This window comes from Malaya genurostris, chromosome 2, assembly GCF_030247185.1.
Source record: "Malaya genurostris strain Urasoe2022 chromosome 2, Malgen_1.1, whole genome shotgun sequence".
Taxonomy (NCBI): domain Eukaryota; kingdom Metazoa; phylum Arthropoda; class Insecta; order Diptera; family Culicidae; genus Malaya; species Malaya genurostris.
The window spans coordinates 102,507,713-102,523,360 of NC_080571.1; the positions used below are offsets into that span (position 1 = coordinate 102,507,713).

At 35.7% G+C, this 15,648-nt stretch overlaps 1 protein-coding gene across 2 annotated transcripts in view; it reads left to right on the forward strand.

Moving 5' to 3' along the window:
• The first annotated feature begins 8,619 nt into the window (after positions 1-8,619).
• The window catches only part of LOC131428104 (uncharacterized), a 178,503-nt gene continuing 171,474 nt past the window's right edge, over positions 8,620-15,648 (forward strand). For both annotated transcript variants that reach the window (XM_058591765.1, XM_058591766.1), the window contains exon 1: positions 8,620-9,463. The gene's annotated coding sequence lies outside the window, so the exon portion shown is untranslated. The remainder of the gene's footprint in view (positions 9,464-15,648) is intronic.

Genomic DNA, 15,648 nt, shown 5'->3' on the forward strand with positions numbered 1-15,648 from the left:
AAAGGTGGCATCCCTGAATGTACCTTAGCCTACTGAGTGAAAGGTAAGATTTCTTATTGACAATGGCTCATTCAATCTGTTCTAGAAGGGTAGATACACATTTGGAAGAACGAACAAAAACACATCCACACATTTCTTCTCATTTATAACTCGCTCTTCAAGAGCCGAAGATCCGTTCAGCTCGTAGCTTGTTTCCACCTTACCAGCAGGGATGCCAGGTCATTTTTTCAAAAATCTGTGATCAAGCCAAAAACCTGTCTGTGCAAATTCTGTCTGTGCACGTTTCCCCGTCTCCATAATTAATCATTTTGGTAAGCAAAAAAAAGGTCTCACTATTCTCTACCGCTCTGTAATTTTTGATGCTAAACTGTGATCTATTTTAAAAATCTGTGATCGATTTCAGAATTTGTGTAAATCTGTGACCATTTTCAGAAATCTGTGAAAATCTGTGCCATTTTTGAAATCTGTGCAAAAGGTTGAAAATCTGTGAAACACAGATTAATCTCGGAACCTGGTATCCCTGTTTACGGTGCGGTGCGGTGAACTGGTGAGGTTCCGTTTTTTTTTAAAAAGAGCTGTGAGCTATCAGCTCACTTCAAAGATTCTTTTCACTGGAATAGCTTACAGAAATAGCAGACGCGTGACGCCCTCCGTTTCTTAACCATTCATGGTTTCAGCATGGCCATAGTGAAAATGAGTCACACGAATAGTACTCAGGATATTCTCATTGGAAAATAAATTAGATTAGAAATATATTTTCCTATAAGTAATGTAAAAGTTTGCTGCATTAAGTTGCATATTTCGCTTCGGTACAAGGTTTCCTAGGTAATAATAGGTAAAATGATGTATAACTTTTCCAGAAAAGAATAAACCTATACATTACCTTCTACAAAATTATGGGATTTTATATTTTCTACAACTATTCCAAACAAAGTAGGGATTAAAAAAACTTGAAACAAGTTATGATTAGGAAACTAATTTTAAGGGGGTTGTCATAATTCAATAACTAAAACTAACTTTGAAAAGGCAAAAAAAAGTTCCATCGAGTTCCACTTAGATCTTTTTTTATAGTATTAGGCATATCTTTTCCTATAAATTTTGTGAAAATCAGCTGCATAAAGTTGCATATTTCGCTTCGGTGTAAGGTTTTATGATAGGTAAAAAAAGGTAAAATGTTGTATAACTTTTCCAGGAAACAACAAACCTATGCACTACCTTCAACAAAAATATGGGATTTTTTTATTTTCTTCAATTATTCCAAAAAAAGTATGCATAAAAGAATAACTCGAAACAAGTTATAAAAAAATTGATTTTAAGGGGGTTTCCATAAAAACGCTTTGTATATCCGAAACGGTACGACCTAGACTTTTAGTATATTTGACAAAGTAAATTATTTTCAATAGTTCTAAAACTTTGTAGAAGAAAAAAATTTCTATCTCTTCAGAAAAAAAAGTTATTGTTATATTTTTTGTCAAAGTAGGCCATGAACAATTAGGGATAGAATCAAATTACGCGGTATATATTTGTAAATAATTTCTTAAAAGCAACTATATGCATTAAAAGAACGGTTTGGCAGCTACTGATTTATGTCCACGTTTTTATTGATTCGAACCACTGTGCGTCGGTTAGGACCCGTCGCCCGAATGGGTCATTGTGATAATGCATCGACCTACGACAACCAGACGAGCATCAAAATAAACAATTTTATTTCGGTGATGCAATCAACATACTGCCGATTCCGTTTGGCTGCCGTGTTCGTAAAAATCGTTGAGCGTTTGGCTGCACTCTTCCTAAATGAGCAGAGAAAAGCACTAACCTAAAAAGTTTACTGTCGGTGAGAGCGAATGGTTTATGATGATGTGATTACTCTTCAGCACTGTTTAGTCGATTGTAATTTCAGTAGTAAAAAATTTCTACCTACTCTTTAGAAATTGTAGTGTATTAAAAAGTTGGAACCTAATTTCAGATACTTGTATTGGTAATGGTAGCTGTAATTCAAAACCTAATCCTCAAAGGCAGATCCAGCGTCCACCGCCTGCTTCACGTCCTATTACGACATTCGTGATACGGAAACAGTCGAATATATGCCAAACAGTTCCAAAATAACAACTTCAGGGGTTTGTTTTTGTAATCAGTACGTGCTCAGCCTCCTGCAACCTGCATATCAGACGCTAAATGCGAGTAATCGCATAACCACCATCGGTCCACCACGCCCTGCCCGCAAAATCACTTACCAATCGGAGCGGAATCCGTTGCCGTGTGATTGTGGATAATGAAATGTCAGTTTCGTGAAGCCCACCAACCAGCCCGTGAACCATCCAGCTTGAATTTACACGCGAACAATTGCCAACAGCCACTCAAAAAAAAACACCTCCATTACCCCGAACACATGCCGGCACTTCGAAGTGCAATTTTGAAGCATTTTTCCACCAACCAAGTTGTATTTTTTTTCTCCCATGTTGTGGAAAATAGCATACGCAAAATGATAGTTGCAATGATGTAGTTTGTATGTTTTTTTGGTCCATAGGAACTTTGGAACACTACTTATGAAGTTTGCGGACAGTTGACAGTTGCTAGTAGGATGTGTAAATTTTATCGAACAAGTTGTAGCTGGATTGAAAGGTTCATCGAACATAAACAAACTCTGGTCCGTAGAAATCTCGGATCAACTTATTACTTTACGGAACAAATTGTCTACTTATTGAAACTATAGATTAAAAATCAACAACGTTAACATTTGAGTAGTATGAAAATTAGATCATCAATCTAGCAGAAGATTCTTGTAAGTCGTATTAATAAAGAATCAAGAAATCATAAAACATGTCATCGCATGAAATCATACCCATTATTCATGATTTCATGAACAACATGATTTCTATCATGAAAATTTTCATGTGAGTTGAGATCATGATATGAATCATTATGATTATGAAATCATGAATGATTTCATGAAAAAACATGTTTCATGATTTTTTAATCATGGAACTGGATAAAGATTTTTCTCCGTGCACTATTCGTAAGTACAAAACCTCCTGTAACCTATTGGAAAAAATTACATTTATACACGAATAAACTTGTCTTTTTACATATTGTGAGTTGTTTTGAATCTTTTCTTTCATTCGCTATCTTCATTGTAGTCAAAACACGAGGAACAAAAGCACCCACCAGCGAAAGTTTCGTTCAGTAGTTGAGGAAAGTGGCATTGAATTTTGATTATTTTTACAACAAACGTTAGTTCAAGCTTAATATTTGAGCTCTCGGCAAAAGTATATCGCTATTATCTCTAAACTACACGAAAACTAGGTTTTATTTTAGAACAGCCTTGTAGGTTTACTGTTTTTGGTACATTTTTGACATCTCTACTCCTCAGAGGCATGATGCCAAATCTAACTAATTTTGGTTTAGTTTGGTTTAGTCCTCATGCGCAAATCGTTTCTCGTATAACTATCTGTGTTTCACACATAGAAAGATTATGCAATCATTGTAAGAATCGGCTTTTTAATCGAAGCCCAGGGGCCCGTGTGTCATACACCATTCAACTAAGATCCTATTTCTGGTGACATGGAGAAAAACATATGTTGTTGCGTTTAGTACAACTCGAGATTAAACTCTACCCAAAGTACGAAATATTCACGTCAAAAAGTGAGCAAACTGGATTTTCTTATAGTGAAATCACAAACGGGTTCATAATGTCACTAATGATTATTTAAAATGAAAAAAGCCGCAGGTTATCGCGACCCATTTTAAGGTTTCCAACAATGCATTACGATAAATTTGACTTTTTACAGTACTTGTTCCGACGTTTTCAGTTCTATAAAATTAATCATCACTTAAATTCAAGTCAGTATGAGTGTACATTAATCTAGACATTCAAAGAAATCCAATGGTAGCAAAATCGCACAGTATAATCGAAGATACAGCTATTTGAAGTCAACCGTTAGTCATTGTTAGTAAACAGCCTATCAAACTAACTTTCAATTCCGGAAGCATCGAAAATAGTGTTTAAATACTTAAAAATGAAACTCAGACTATTTCCTCAGAGATGGTTTGGCCGATTTTACTGAACTTACTTTTAAGTAGAAAGTATTATAATCCAAAATAAAATTCCTGATTTTCATATGGATTCGACTTCCGGTTTCGGGACTTCTGGGTTAAGCGTTAAAAACTTTAGATCACTACCTAAAGCCACGAAGCAAACGTTGGAAAATTCCTTTTCATTTAGGTTCAAAACTGTTCCAATTTGTAGGTCATATTTGTTGCTGGTGATACGAATAAACTTTGGCTATTCCGGTTCTCGAAATTAGGGTTCGAAAGTTTTGGAAATAGTGGCCGAAAACTGCAAAAAAGATCTACCTTACCTTTCTAGATGGCCAAATCGATTTTCAAAAACGTATATATATATTCAAAGGAAAAGGCTTACGGTTTCATACAGAATCCCGTTGTTTTGATTCGTTCAATTACGTTCGAACAAATTTTCCTGTTTCTATTCAATGAACAGTTGTTTTAGAACTCCATAGTATAGTAATGTTCCAAATAGTAGTAATATTTATGATGGAAAGGCATCATTGCACCACTAGGTAGATTAAAACAGGTTTATTGGGAGGCATGATACAGCTAACCACCAAGTTTTTTTTCATGTAAAATAGTCAAGAAAATTTATTCCACATATTTAAAAAGACCGCACGAAACGCTATCATGTTAATTTTACCCAGACACTGTCAGCTTCGAGAGAAATCAGTCTTCAGTACCGTAACGCCATCGCACGGTACCACATTGAACATATCATGTCAATTGTATGGATGCGCTGTGCTGCTATTTTGATGCGCATGAATTTGACATTTCTCTGACCTACTTGTATGGAAGAATTTCAATGCGGTGTCATCTAAGGGAGGAGGGGGGGGGGCATACTCGCAAAAAAGTATGTCGCTTACGATTTATTCGTAAAATGTGAGAGCTGGATAACTAGATAATATGATGTCTCTGTTCTGCCCCAAACTCCCTTTTTATAATTAATTGTATTCAATCTTTTACTAAATAACACAAAGCCGAAGTCCTTGCAGAAGACTGGATAGAGTGTTTTCGATGTAAAAAACCTGTTTTAATCCAACTAGTGGTGTTATGATGCCTTTCTCATATAACTCATGTTTTCATTAATAGAGTAAGAGATTGTAGAAAAAAAAACTTTTCTTTGAATATTGAATCATAACAAATAGTTTGTTTGAGCATACATTAGCATAACCTTTATAATTTTTGACAGTTCTTCTCATTCTGTAATTCATTAAACAGAAGTCAAATCGGAGCAAAAGTCAAAATCAGTCTATTTTTATAAAACCGGGAGCTGGGAACCGGTATAGCTGAAATCCGAACTTTTGGTCAGCAACTAGCACGACCTATAAACTGAAACAGTTTTGAATTAAATTTAAAAGAATTTTTTCCTGTTTTGCATTATCGCTCTTTATGACAGGTTGCAGTTTCATACACACTACCCTGTATTTCCGAAACTGGAAACCGGATCTGAAGTAAATTCTACACCAACTTAAGGAAACATAATACTTTTAATTTAAATCTAGGTTTGCGAAGATCGGCCTAGCCGGCTATTTGAATGTATTTGGCGTGACTTTTCCGTGTCATGTATAAAAACACGCTCATGAAACGAATTTTTTACACTTATCAGCCTGAAACTGCACGGAACCACCCGCGATCCCATTTCAACCAGAATATTAGTTGATTTTCTGAATTCGATTGGTTAAAATTTGGTACAACTAATCGATTGTCGTTTTAACTAAACTGTCATTTTTGTTTTTCGATTAGCAGAAATGATGGTTGAAACAACTAATTTAACTGTTTGAAAAAAATGCTGTAAATTAGTGAGGACACATACCTTTCAATTTCAACAAATATTTTAGTTGAAATAACTGGTGTTGTTATTGAAACAAAATTCTGTTAGTTGAAAAATAAATCGGTTTCATTTGTTTTAGAGATTGCAAATAGTTGAATCAACTCGAACAATGTTATTGATTTGCGAAAATAATCAAAATATACTAACTGATATACGTCATGAAAATAAGTTCGGTATGTTGAGAATCATGAAATAAATATCGTTGTTAAAATATGAACAGTATTTTATATTGACATGTAATAATTGAGAAAACCACCGATCACTGCTGATTTTAAGTGATCTTAACCAAGGAATAAATTATCATCACGAAATCAGAACTGATCTGATCTCTAAGAGATTTTGATTTTTGTATGATCATGATCATGTCAAGTCGAGATCAGTAAGGATCTAAATTCTATAAAAATACTTCTGATTCGATCGGAAATGATTGATGTAGAAAAACGTTTTTAATCAGCAAAAGTGACCGGAGGGGCGAGTAAATTAGCGAAATTATAAAATTTACCTAAAATGAGTACATATTGAAAGATGATGCCTTCAAGCGGTTGAACTAAAGTTATGCACTTATAATTTTAGTCAATTTATATGAGCTTGGGTGCATTAACCGCTGGGAATTGGAATTTTGCGACGGCAATTCAAACGCGCCGTTCTGTGTGTTTGAAATCCTTCGTTCCTGTTACTTTTATAAATTAAATTCATGTCAAATAGCGTTTTATTGCTAATGAATGAACATCATCATCGGTATCAAACAGCTGGAAGAAAAACAGTCTACTGGAAGTAAATCAATGATCGAATTTGAAGCATAAAATTTTTGCGCATACCTGAAAGACTACGAGATGATCATTCATTAACATTTTCTAATTTGTCACCAAATCTTTTTCATCTTAAACAAGGTTAACTTTATCACAACGCCGCTGTTAGATAAACACTTGTTATGGAATCATAAATTTCTCAAATCAAATGAACACAATTTCACCAAACGCTTTAATCATCGATGTTGTTTTCATTGACATTTTGAAGCGACGCGAACAGATTTCAACTAAAAAAGTTGTTGATTTTGCATTGCGATTATTGTTTTGCTTTCAACTGTCCTCGGCATTTGACAGCATTCAAAACAACATATTTTTCAACTACTTGAACATATGCAAATCAAAAACCATATTAGTTGAATCAAAAAGAAATTAGTTAAATCAACTGTCGTAAAAATCAAAAACTGCGATATCGCAATTTTATGATCGAAGGGTTCTCCGTGTGGAAGTCGTATCCGAATGAAATTCGGTATTGGAGATTGAGATTGTAATACCTTTCATTTGAATTTAAGAAATTTGATGATCGGTCTCTGAGAAAATGGAGTGCTTTTTTATTTTTTGTGTTTTGCACATTTTACCCCATGACTCCGGAGCTGGAAGTCGAATTTAGATTAAATTCAGAAGCGGACTATAAAGCTTTTAATTTCAATCTATGTTCAGTTGATCGATCTCTGAGAAAATCAAGCGCACTTTTTTCTTTTTTTGCACTTTTTGCCCCGTTACTCCCGGATCGGAAGTTTGATCCGGGTAACCAACAGACCTTTCATTTGAATCTAAGTTGGAGATCTATAGTGGAAATTTTTGTTACATACACACAAATACTACATGGAATGAAAAGTACCGGACCGAACAAAGAAAAAGTCGATTTTTTACCATGAAAACTTTTTTATTCGTCATTATAATCTCCAGTATCTTGATGTCAAGATCTTCAAAATAGGCTTCTGTTTCTGAAATGACCTTAGCATTCGACGAAAATTTCATGAGACACGAAGCTTAACTCATCATGCCTTTCTTTTTCATAAAAAAGTAAAATGGAACTAGTTTTAATATACAGACAGGGTTTGAAAGTGAGAGATTTGTGTAGACTGATGTTTTTCAATATTAAAAGTAGTACTTTTACCCTCTCTTTTAAATAAAAATGATTCTTCACTTTTTAGGAAAAATAACAGCTTCAGATAATTTCATGTCCAAAGTTGTTAAACTGTCCCGACGACTCATAGAAGTTAGGTCAATCAGTTCATTTGGTTGCATGATGCAATTTGAGTAGACAAGAGTTCTTTTATAATTTTTCAGTCCGTGCACCCATCCCATTACATAATGATTAGCTGAATCGTGACATTGCGTTAATTATTGATTCCCGATACACCTATTTTTTCAGAACTTTGGAGCAGATATTTTTTCATGCAAGTTTTTCCAAAGCGCTCATGAAATCCAGTCCTAGGACGGGTGACTATTCCATAATGGGAGCCACCAACAACTGTTTTCTTATGTTGTGATCATATAAATTGATCATTAACAACGCACCGCTTGTCGTTGCCATTAGAATCAATCGCTAGCATCTTTCCTCCGCGCTTGAGGCCATACACGCTTACACGCAACTATTCTGTCATTTCCCATTCGCTCACGGTGCCTCCCCGGGTCTGTCTCGAAGCAATCCAACCGGCATAACCTCACCTCACCGCGGACGAAGGCTAGTTCTTTTATGCTTTTTTTAAAATTTCATTTCACCGCTCCGGCCGATGTTTACAGTATTGTATGGTTATTCCCAATTGCAGATAGTTTGAGGCTCGCCGCAATTTCTCTCGGCAGCAACCAAGCGAAGAGCCTATATCTCCACAGAAAACCGCTTGCCGCTCGCTGCGATCGCGATCTCGGGCACCAGCTCGCCCAATGCACGTCAGTGTTCGCCGAACATGTGCCGCGGCTAGACCTCAGGTTGCTTTTCCTGCGCGATTGTCGCGATCTCCGGAAAGCGTCACCCGTCCGTTTGTTGACAATTTTTTTGGTGCCGCATCAACTGAATGTTCCGCGTCGGTTGGTTTGTGATTGTCAAGAAACAAATTTGACCATCGTTAACTCGATTGGTGATGATTTCGATTTTAATCGAAGCAAACTGGATTAAAAGGAACCCTCTGTGACAATTTCCGCCAAAGGCGCTTGTGGTTTTCAGTGCATCGCAGGCGAAGAAAAATTCCGTGTGTTTGAGTGAGCTGTTGGATTAGAGATGGATTGCACTTTCCTTCGTGTCTGTAAAAGTGGTGACATTCGATGAGCGGTGTTCAACGGTTTGTCGTTTTTCAAATGGTGGCTATTACTGTTTCTGCTCTGTTTTGCTTCCGTCAACGAGCAATGGAAATAATGCAGGACAGTTAAGTGATTTCTGTTGTGTGAGGATATGAAAGGTGAAGCTTGGAAACCGTTCGTTGCTCGTGGAGTCACTAATCTAATTGGATGTTTTGGCCAAACCCGCAGTGAAGTGTTGGAAGAAAGTGAATTTGAGAAAAATCTCCGTTTCCGAGGTGGTTGTCGCTCTGACAGTGCTACTCAACAATTAGTGAAACTGAGTGAAAATGTCATCGTGATTCCGGTATTTTGGTTCGTCGCTTAACCGCATTAAAGTCACCTCAACTCGATTCCCCAGTGCATTCAATTCTCCCGTTTATCGCATTTATTCGCGCATACACGTTATGAGAGCTGCTACGCGGGACAACACCACATAGAAAGAGCGAGAGCAAACACAGTTATCCACTGAGAAAAGGTAAGCAATAAAAGCATCGCATTTTGACATGATGTCACTGTTTCTGACAGTGTGCAACACACTCGACAACAGGCTATTATTGAACTGGATATATGGTATCCATTTATAGCAACATGCATCAGAAACGGATGATATCACAATTTAATGTGTATCAATAAAGATTACGTTGTAACAGATCAATTTTTTCGCACACTTTGTTTAATTGAATTTTTAATTATTCAAATGTTTGGTATATATTTCAATCATTTTTGTAAAGTTCAGTGTGGACTTGCGTCACCTGTAAATTTCATAATTTTTTGCTGTTCAGTTTTCAAACCATGTCTGATATGTTAAACCATGAAACCATGTATTGACAAATCAAAATGCTTTGATACAAGACATATAAGAACCAATCATTGGATCCCAAAAGTAAGCTACCGAATTTCAACACTATTTAGCGATTCTTGATCTTTGCATTGAAATAGTAATCAAGCTCAACAAAGTTTGTTTAATTGAGTCAAATTTTCAATTTTTCAAGAATCTTCGAGGTAAAATATAAATAATAAATAAATAAACTTGCTTCGAAAAATGAGACGTGGCTAATTGCTTATGTAAACCCGATTCGTACGGTCAACATCAAATCAGGATAAGGCACCCACGAAATGCATGTTTCTGACGATAGAATACGGAAAGACCTTTTTAGCATTTTCATATAAAGGATGTTTTTTGTGTGTCACATCTTTCGATAGAGATAATTGTCATACTGGTCATCCAACTGTCAGTCACTTGTGGTGTTTTGTTCAGCAATCTTTGACCATTCATCACGAATAGATTTATAACAGAACAGTGCTTCCAAATTTTGAATAATTATTTCGAGAATTATAGATCACTAGCTGGCCCGTCGAACTTCGTCTCGCCTGAAATTATTTTTTTAAATTTGTGTTTTCGGACAGCAGAGTTGTCAAACGTTAATGTTTCTTTCCATTATTTTACTGATTACTTGGCTTACAATAAACGAATTACGACAAATTCATATCCAACATCATGAATTATTGTGGATATGTTCAATGCTTTTGTTACGCAAAAACTAAACAAATGCACCAATTGCCATCTCATCCTTCGAGTCAGTGTATTGAACAGAGATTGTATATCTCTCTCAAACTAAAGATTTGACATGTGGGATGATGGATTTGATTGAATCATATCTGACTGGTCGTAGTATGACCGTGAAAATTGGCGACTGCGTTACTCCATCATTCATCGTGAGCTCTGGCATTCCTCAGGGAAGCCATCTAGGACTATTCATATTTCTGCTATATCTAAATGATCTAAATTTCGCATGCAATGCATGAAGCTATCATTCGCCTACGATTTCAAGCTGTTTCATCTCATCAAATATCTGAACGACTCAAACTTCTTGCAGTCACAGTTGGATGTATTTTTTAACTGGTGTAACGTCAACAGAATGGTTATAAACGCCTTCAAATGTTTCGTTATCTCCTTCTCTCGTAAACGAACCACGATCATGTATGATTACACTATTCCGCAAGCTGTACTAAAACGGGAGACATCAAATAAGGATCTAGGAGTGTTATTGGATTCAAAACTTAGTTTCAAAGATCACATAGAATCTCTAAAGCATTAAAGATGCTAGGATTCATCTTTCGCATCTCAAAAAATTTCAATAACATATACTGCCTGAAATCGTTATATTGCGCTCTAGTTCGTTCTACACTGGAGTATGCTGTTGTTGTTTGGGCACCATATTACCAAACTGATAAGCTGCGCATTGAAACTGTTCAGCGCAAGTTCATTCGTTTTGCTTTGCGTCGCCTGCCCTGGAGAGATCCATTTAATCTTCCAAGCTACGAAAATCGTTGTAGGCTCTGCTTTATTAAATATTGTGTCCATTAACTTTGACATGAACGCTGGATTCGTTCAAGAATTGTATCAAAAGGTCTCTCATTCGTCGAGCCACCACATCGTTTTTCTTAGTATTCAGTCCTGAGAATCAATATCCGTTCTAGCGGAGTGAACATGAGGAGTGATTATACCAGTATTCTTCTTATCGTTAAAGTCAATGTATAAAACAGCAGATCTCACAACTAATGGTTCTTACATGCCACGATTTCTCCTTCAGATATGATATTCACGATTCCCATATGGTAATTCGTCAAATAATCCAAAGTTCGGAAAATGAAATGATTTGACTTAAGCAGCTTACAAATGTCATGAATACCATCCGTTTTGAAGAAAACCACTCTTGAAAACTCACCCGAATCGGCTGAACAAACTTCAGCATGCTAAATGCAAGGAAAATATTTTCATCTAAACTCATTATTTCAACAGCAGAATCCTATCATTGATACGTAAAAAAATCGTTACATAATTTTATTTGTTCAACTCACGCCCACGATGGCCAACATAATTCATCTAACTACATCTACTGGTAAATGACATTAGAACTTGTGCTTCTGTTTACGGTATAGCTAAAACAGTCATTTGGCAAGTAATGATTTTGATACCCTATTAAGCACGTGTTTCCAAATGACGAATCAATCATGCATGTAAAATCTCCACCCAAATCTACTCGTTGCGCGCCAAACGATTTTCCAAAGATCTAGTATTCTTTTCTTCAACGGCGAAATACTGAGCATCTTCTTGCGCGCCAAACATCAATTGTAGATCTAGCAATCATTGGCGACTTTTGCAGTGGAAAATTCCATTATTCATACAAAATAACTTTATTGGTTTTTCCCACTTTTCCGGTAAGTTTTCCTAATTTTTTTGATGTACGAACCCGGTGGGGGTAAAAACTGATCAAACAAAAAAAAAAGCATCTCAATCCGTCCATCCGTTCTTACGTGATGCGATTACAAAGAATGATCTCTGCATTTTTATATATATAGATTTCGTGAAACGCACCGAAATTTGGGTCATATTTCCGATGGCATGTAGCAAAAATTATGTTGATTTACAACAGGAGATATTCACGATCAAAAACTTATCACTCTCTCAGAGGGTAAATTTTGAAAAGGCGCCCCATAGTAAAGTAAGTCGTATTCACGACAAAAATTATTTTCGGCTGTAGTTTTTGTGTATCTCATTTCTCGAATGGACAATGTATTGAACACTTGTAGAATTAATTATATACTACTATTTTCCTGAAGCAAGTATGTTGATATGTTAAGCCGTTTAAGAGTTATGCAATGTTTTTGAGATTTTTGAATGTATTTTTAAAACTGATTTGAATAAGTTAAAAAAAAATAACACCCTTAAAATTTTCTCTAAAATTTTTACTTATATTATGATCTTTCAGGGACCGCATAGGATACATTTCTATCGATCTGGCATCTAATGAATAATAATATTTGAAGCTTGACTAGTTTTTGATTAAAAAACAATCATTACTTTTCACTGGTAGCTCATATGAAAAAACTTGGTTGAGCAAAATTGTGCGCAATTGTGAGTTCAACAACTCTTCTCAAGATAACTTTTACGTAGAACGTTTCACAAAAAAGTAAGAATAAAAAAGATGATTTTTCAGGAGCCACCCTATTTTCACTCAGGAAAATTGATGTAACTCGATCAAATGAAAAGCTAGAGAGGTGCTTTTTTCAGCAAAGCTGCTCAAAACCCAATTTACTACAACTTTATTGTACAACAAAATCATTTTTGTGTTTCAATTTCAATTCAGAAAGTTAGATTTCAGATTTCAATCTAATTGAGGACCACTATAGTAACTTTCTACATCAAAAGGAGCGCCATCTGATTACAAACAACTTTTGTGAAAACACCAACTACAAAAAACTAATATTTAATAGTGAAAATATTTTTGTCACGCTAATTTCCCGTTTCGGACCACTGGTCATTTGATGGATTTGTGAACAAACAAAATTGTTGTTCTTAGAGCGAAAGCAATTCTCACGATGTTCTCAGACACCATAGCACCCAGAGAAGTGCATGGTTTGGTGCGGAATTTATGCTGGTGCATCATTTCTTTATTCATTAGTATGATAAGAAAAAAATTGGAAAATACGGAAAGATATGGAATCATTGTGTAAATCGACAAGGGGCCGTGTGTCATATACTAATCAACACAGTTTGTCGAGAACGAAAAATGTCTGTTATGTATAAAGATGTAAATAACAAACAAAGATCAAAATAACAACAAATTTTGCCATCATATCTTGTCTTGATCTTTCCGTGCTGTCATAGCTATACTTGCTGTTTTCTTGATATTTTATCGAAGGGATCAAGAAAGGCAAGGGGATTCGTGAAGGCAAGATCGCAAAAAGATTCTAAAAATTGTCCTGCCTATCGAAATACTCTGAATTTAGTGAAACGTGGCAATCCTATTGAACAATACTCCGTATATGTTCAGATTTCGCACGGGCAGTGTCCCATTTCAGATCATGGTAATTTACAAGGCATTGTCTGGAAATAACGTAATAATCTCATTTGATATAAAATAGTATCTATATTTGTCAATAATCATCGTTTCTCGTCTAATAAACTTTATACTGAACTGCAGCTCTTGTAACCAACTCTGTGTAGTATCTGAGCTCGTCATAAAGTATCAATTCCCACCTTTTATACATGTGCTAAAATTTTCGTTGCATTCAAATTTACACTAGAAATACTATCTTGAAATTTTTGTCCCTGTTTACAAAAAAGGGTAGATATAAATTGGTTTTCAAAACCCTCTCCTTGCCGTCTAGATCATCCACCCCCCCTCCCCTCCTTGTTTGTCACCAAAAAAGAAAAAAAAATGAAATAAACACCCATTTTTAGAGGTACTCCATCTCCAACTCCATACTTTTGATCAAATTTGCAATGAATATCTAAGCTCGTCGAGAAAAATACAAAAATATCCTTATAATCCCTGAATTGCAAGTTTAAGTTGTTATATATTTTTGCAAAATTCGAAACAATTCCCCCTGTAAGCAAACGCTTCCTACAACCCCCCCCCCCCCCCCTTTCCTTAAATATCCTTAAAGCAACATATGAGCAGCAACAATAACTTGTACCAAGTTAGGTGTGAGGTGTGGTAATCTATTGAGTTGTTTCGGAGTTATGGTCGATCATAAAAACAACCATTCTCTCTCCTTACTTAAAAACGCTCTTAAGATCATCCGAAGTGCAAATAATACCTGTACTTAGTATAGTTTTTTGGAAAATTCTATCGACTTCCATTAAACCTTCTTTTTTAGAGGAACTCATTCTATCAACCCCCCTCAAATATCCGTAGGACCACATTTAAGCTTTTCAAACAGTATGGTCATCTAAAATTGTAAATTCTCTTTAAATTAAAAAAAAATCATCATTGTTCCCTCCCATGTTAAAGACATTTGTTACTCATTCTCCCCACTGAAAATGTCCTAATGATCATCTCTGAGCAGAAAGTATTAATGTCAAGTTTTATAGCAATCCGTTTAGTATTTCCGAAGTTGTGCAGTTACAAACATTACACCCCCTTTTTAAGGGCATTTGCTACATCCACCCTACGAGCAAGAAGTATCTGTGTCAAGTTTGGTGGCAATTCGTTCAGTAGTTCCGGAGTTTTACGATATTCGATATTCTTGAACATTACACCCCCCCCCCTTTTTTTTAAAGGCACTTGTTACATCCACCCCCTCTGGTTCTTTGGTCTTCAAGACGTATCGATTCTCGTCAAGTTATATGAATTAATTCATGATCCCCCTTGTTAAATACACTTGCTACGCTCCTTCTTCTATAAAAAATACCCCTATGACCATCTCTTAAACGCAAGATGTACCTGTGCCAAGTTTGGTGGAAATCCGTTCAATATATCCGAAGCTATGGCGTTGCTTTTTTTCATACTGAGTTTGTTATCGTTTCTGATGTTTTAACTCTTATTTCAAACTAAATAATGTTAATTTCTACCATTGAGATGTTTCTTTTCAATGATAAAATTTGCTATTGATTTGCACATCACTTCTACCCGGGCTATGTATGTGTTTGTGTAATAATATGCACTAGGTTTTCTCGGAGATGAATTTATATGAAAGGTTTTACATCCCCCTTACAACGCTGTTTAATTTCTTTCAGTTCCAGAATTACAGAATGATATGTGCAATAACTTACAAAAAATATGCAGACAATTTTCCCAGCGAAGGTTGAACCGATTTCAACAAACTCAAAGTCAAATGAAATGTTTTCCGATCCCATAGAACGCAATTGAA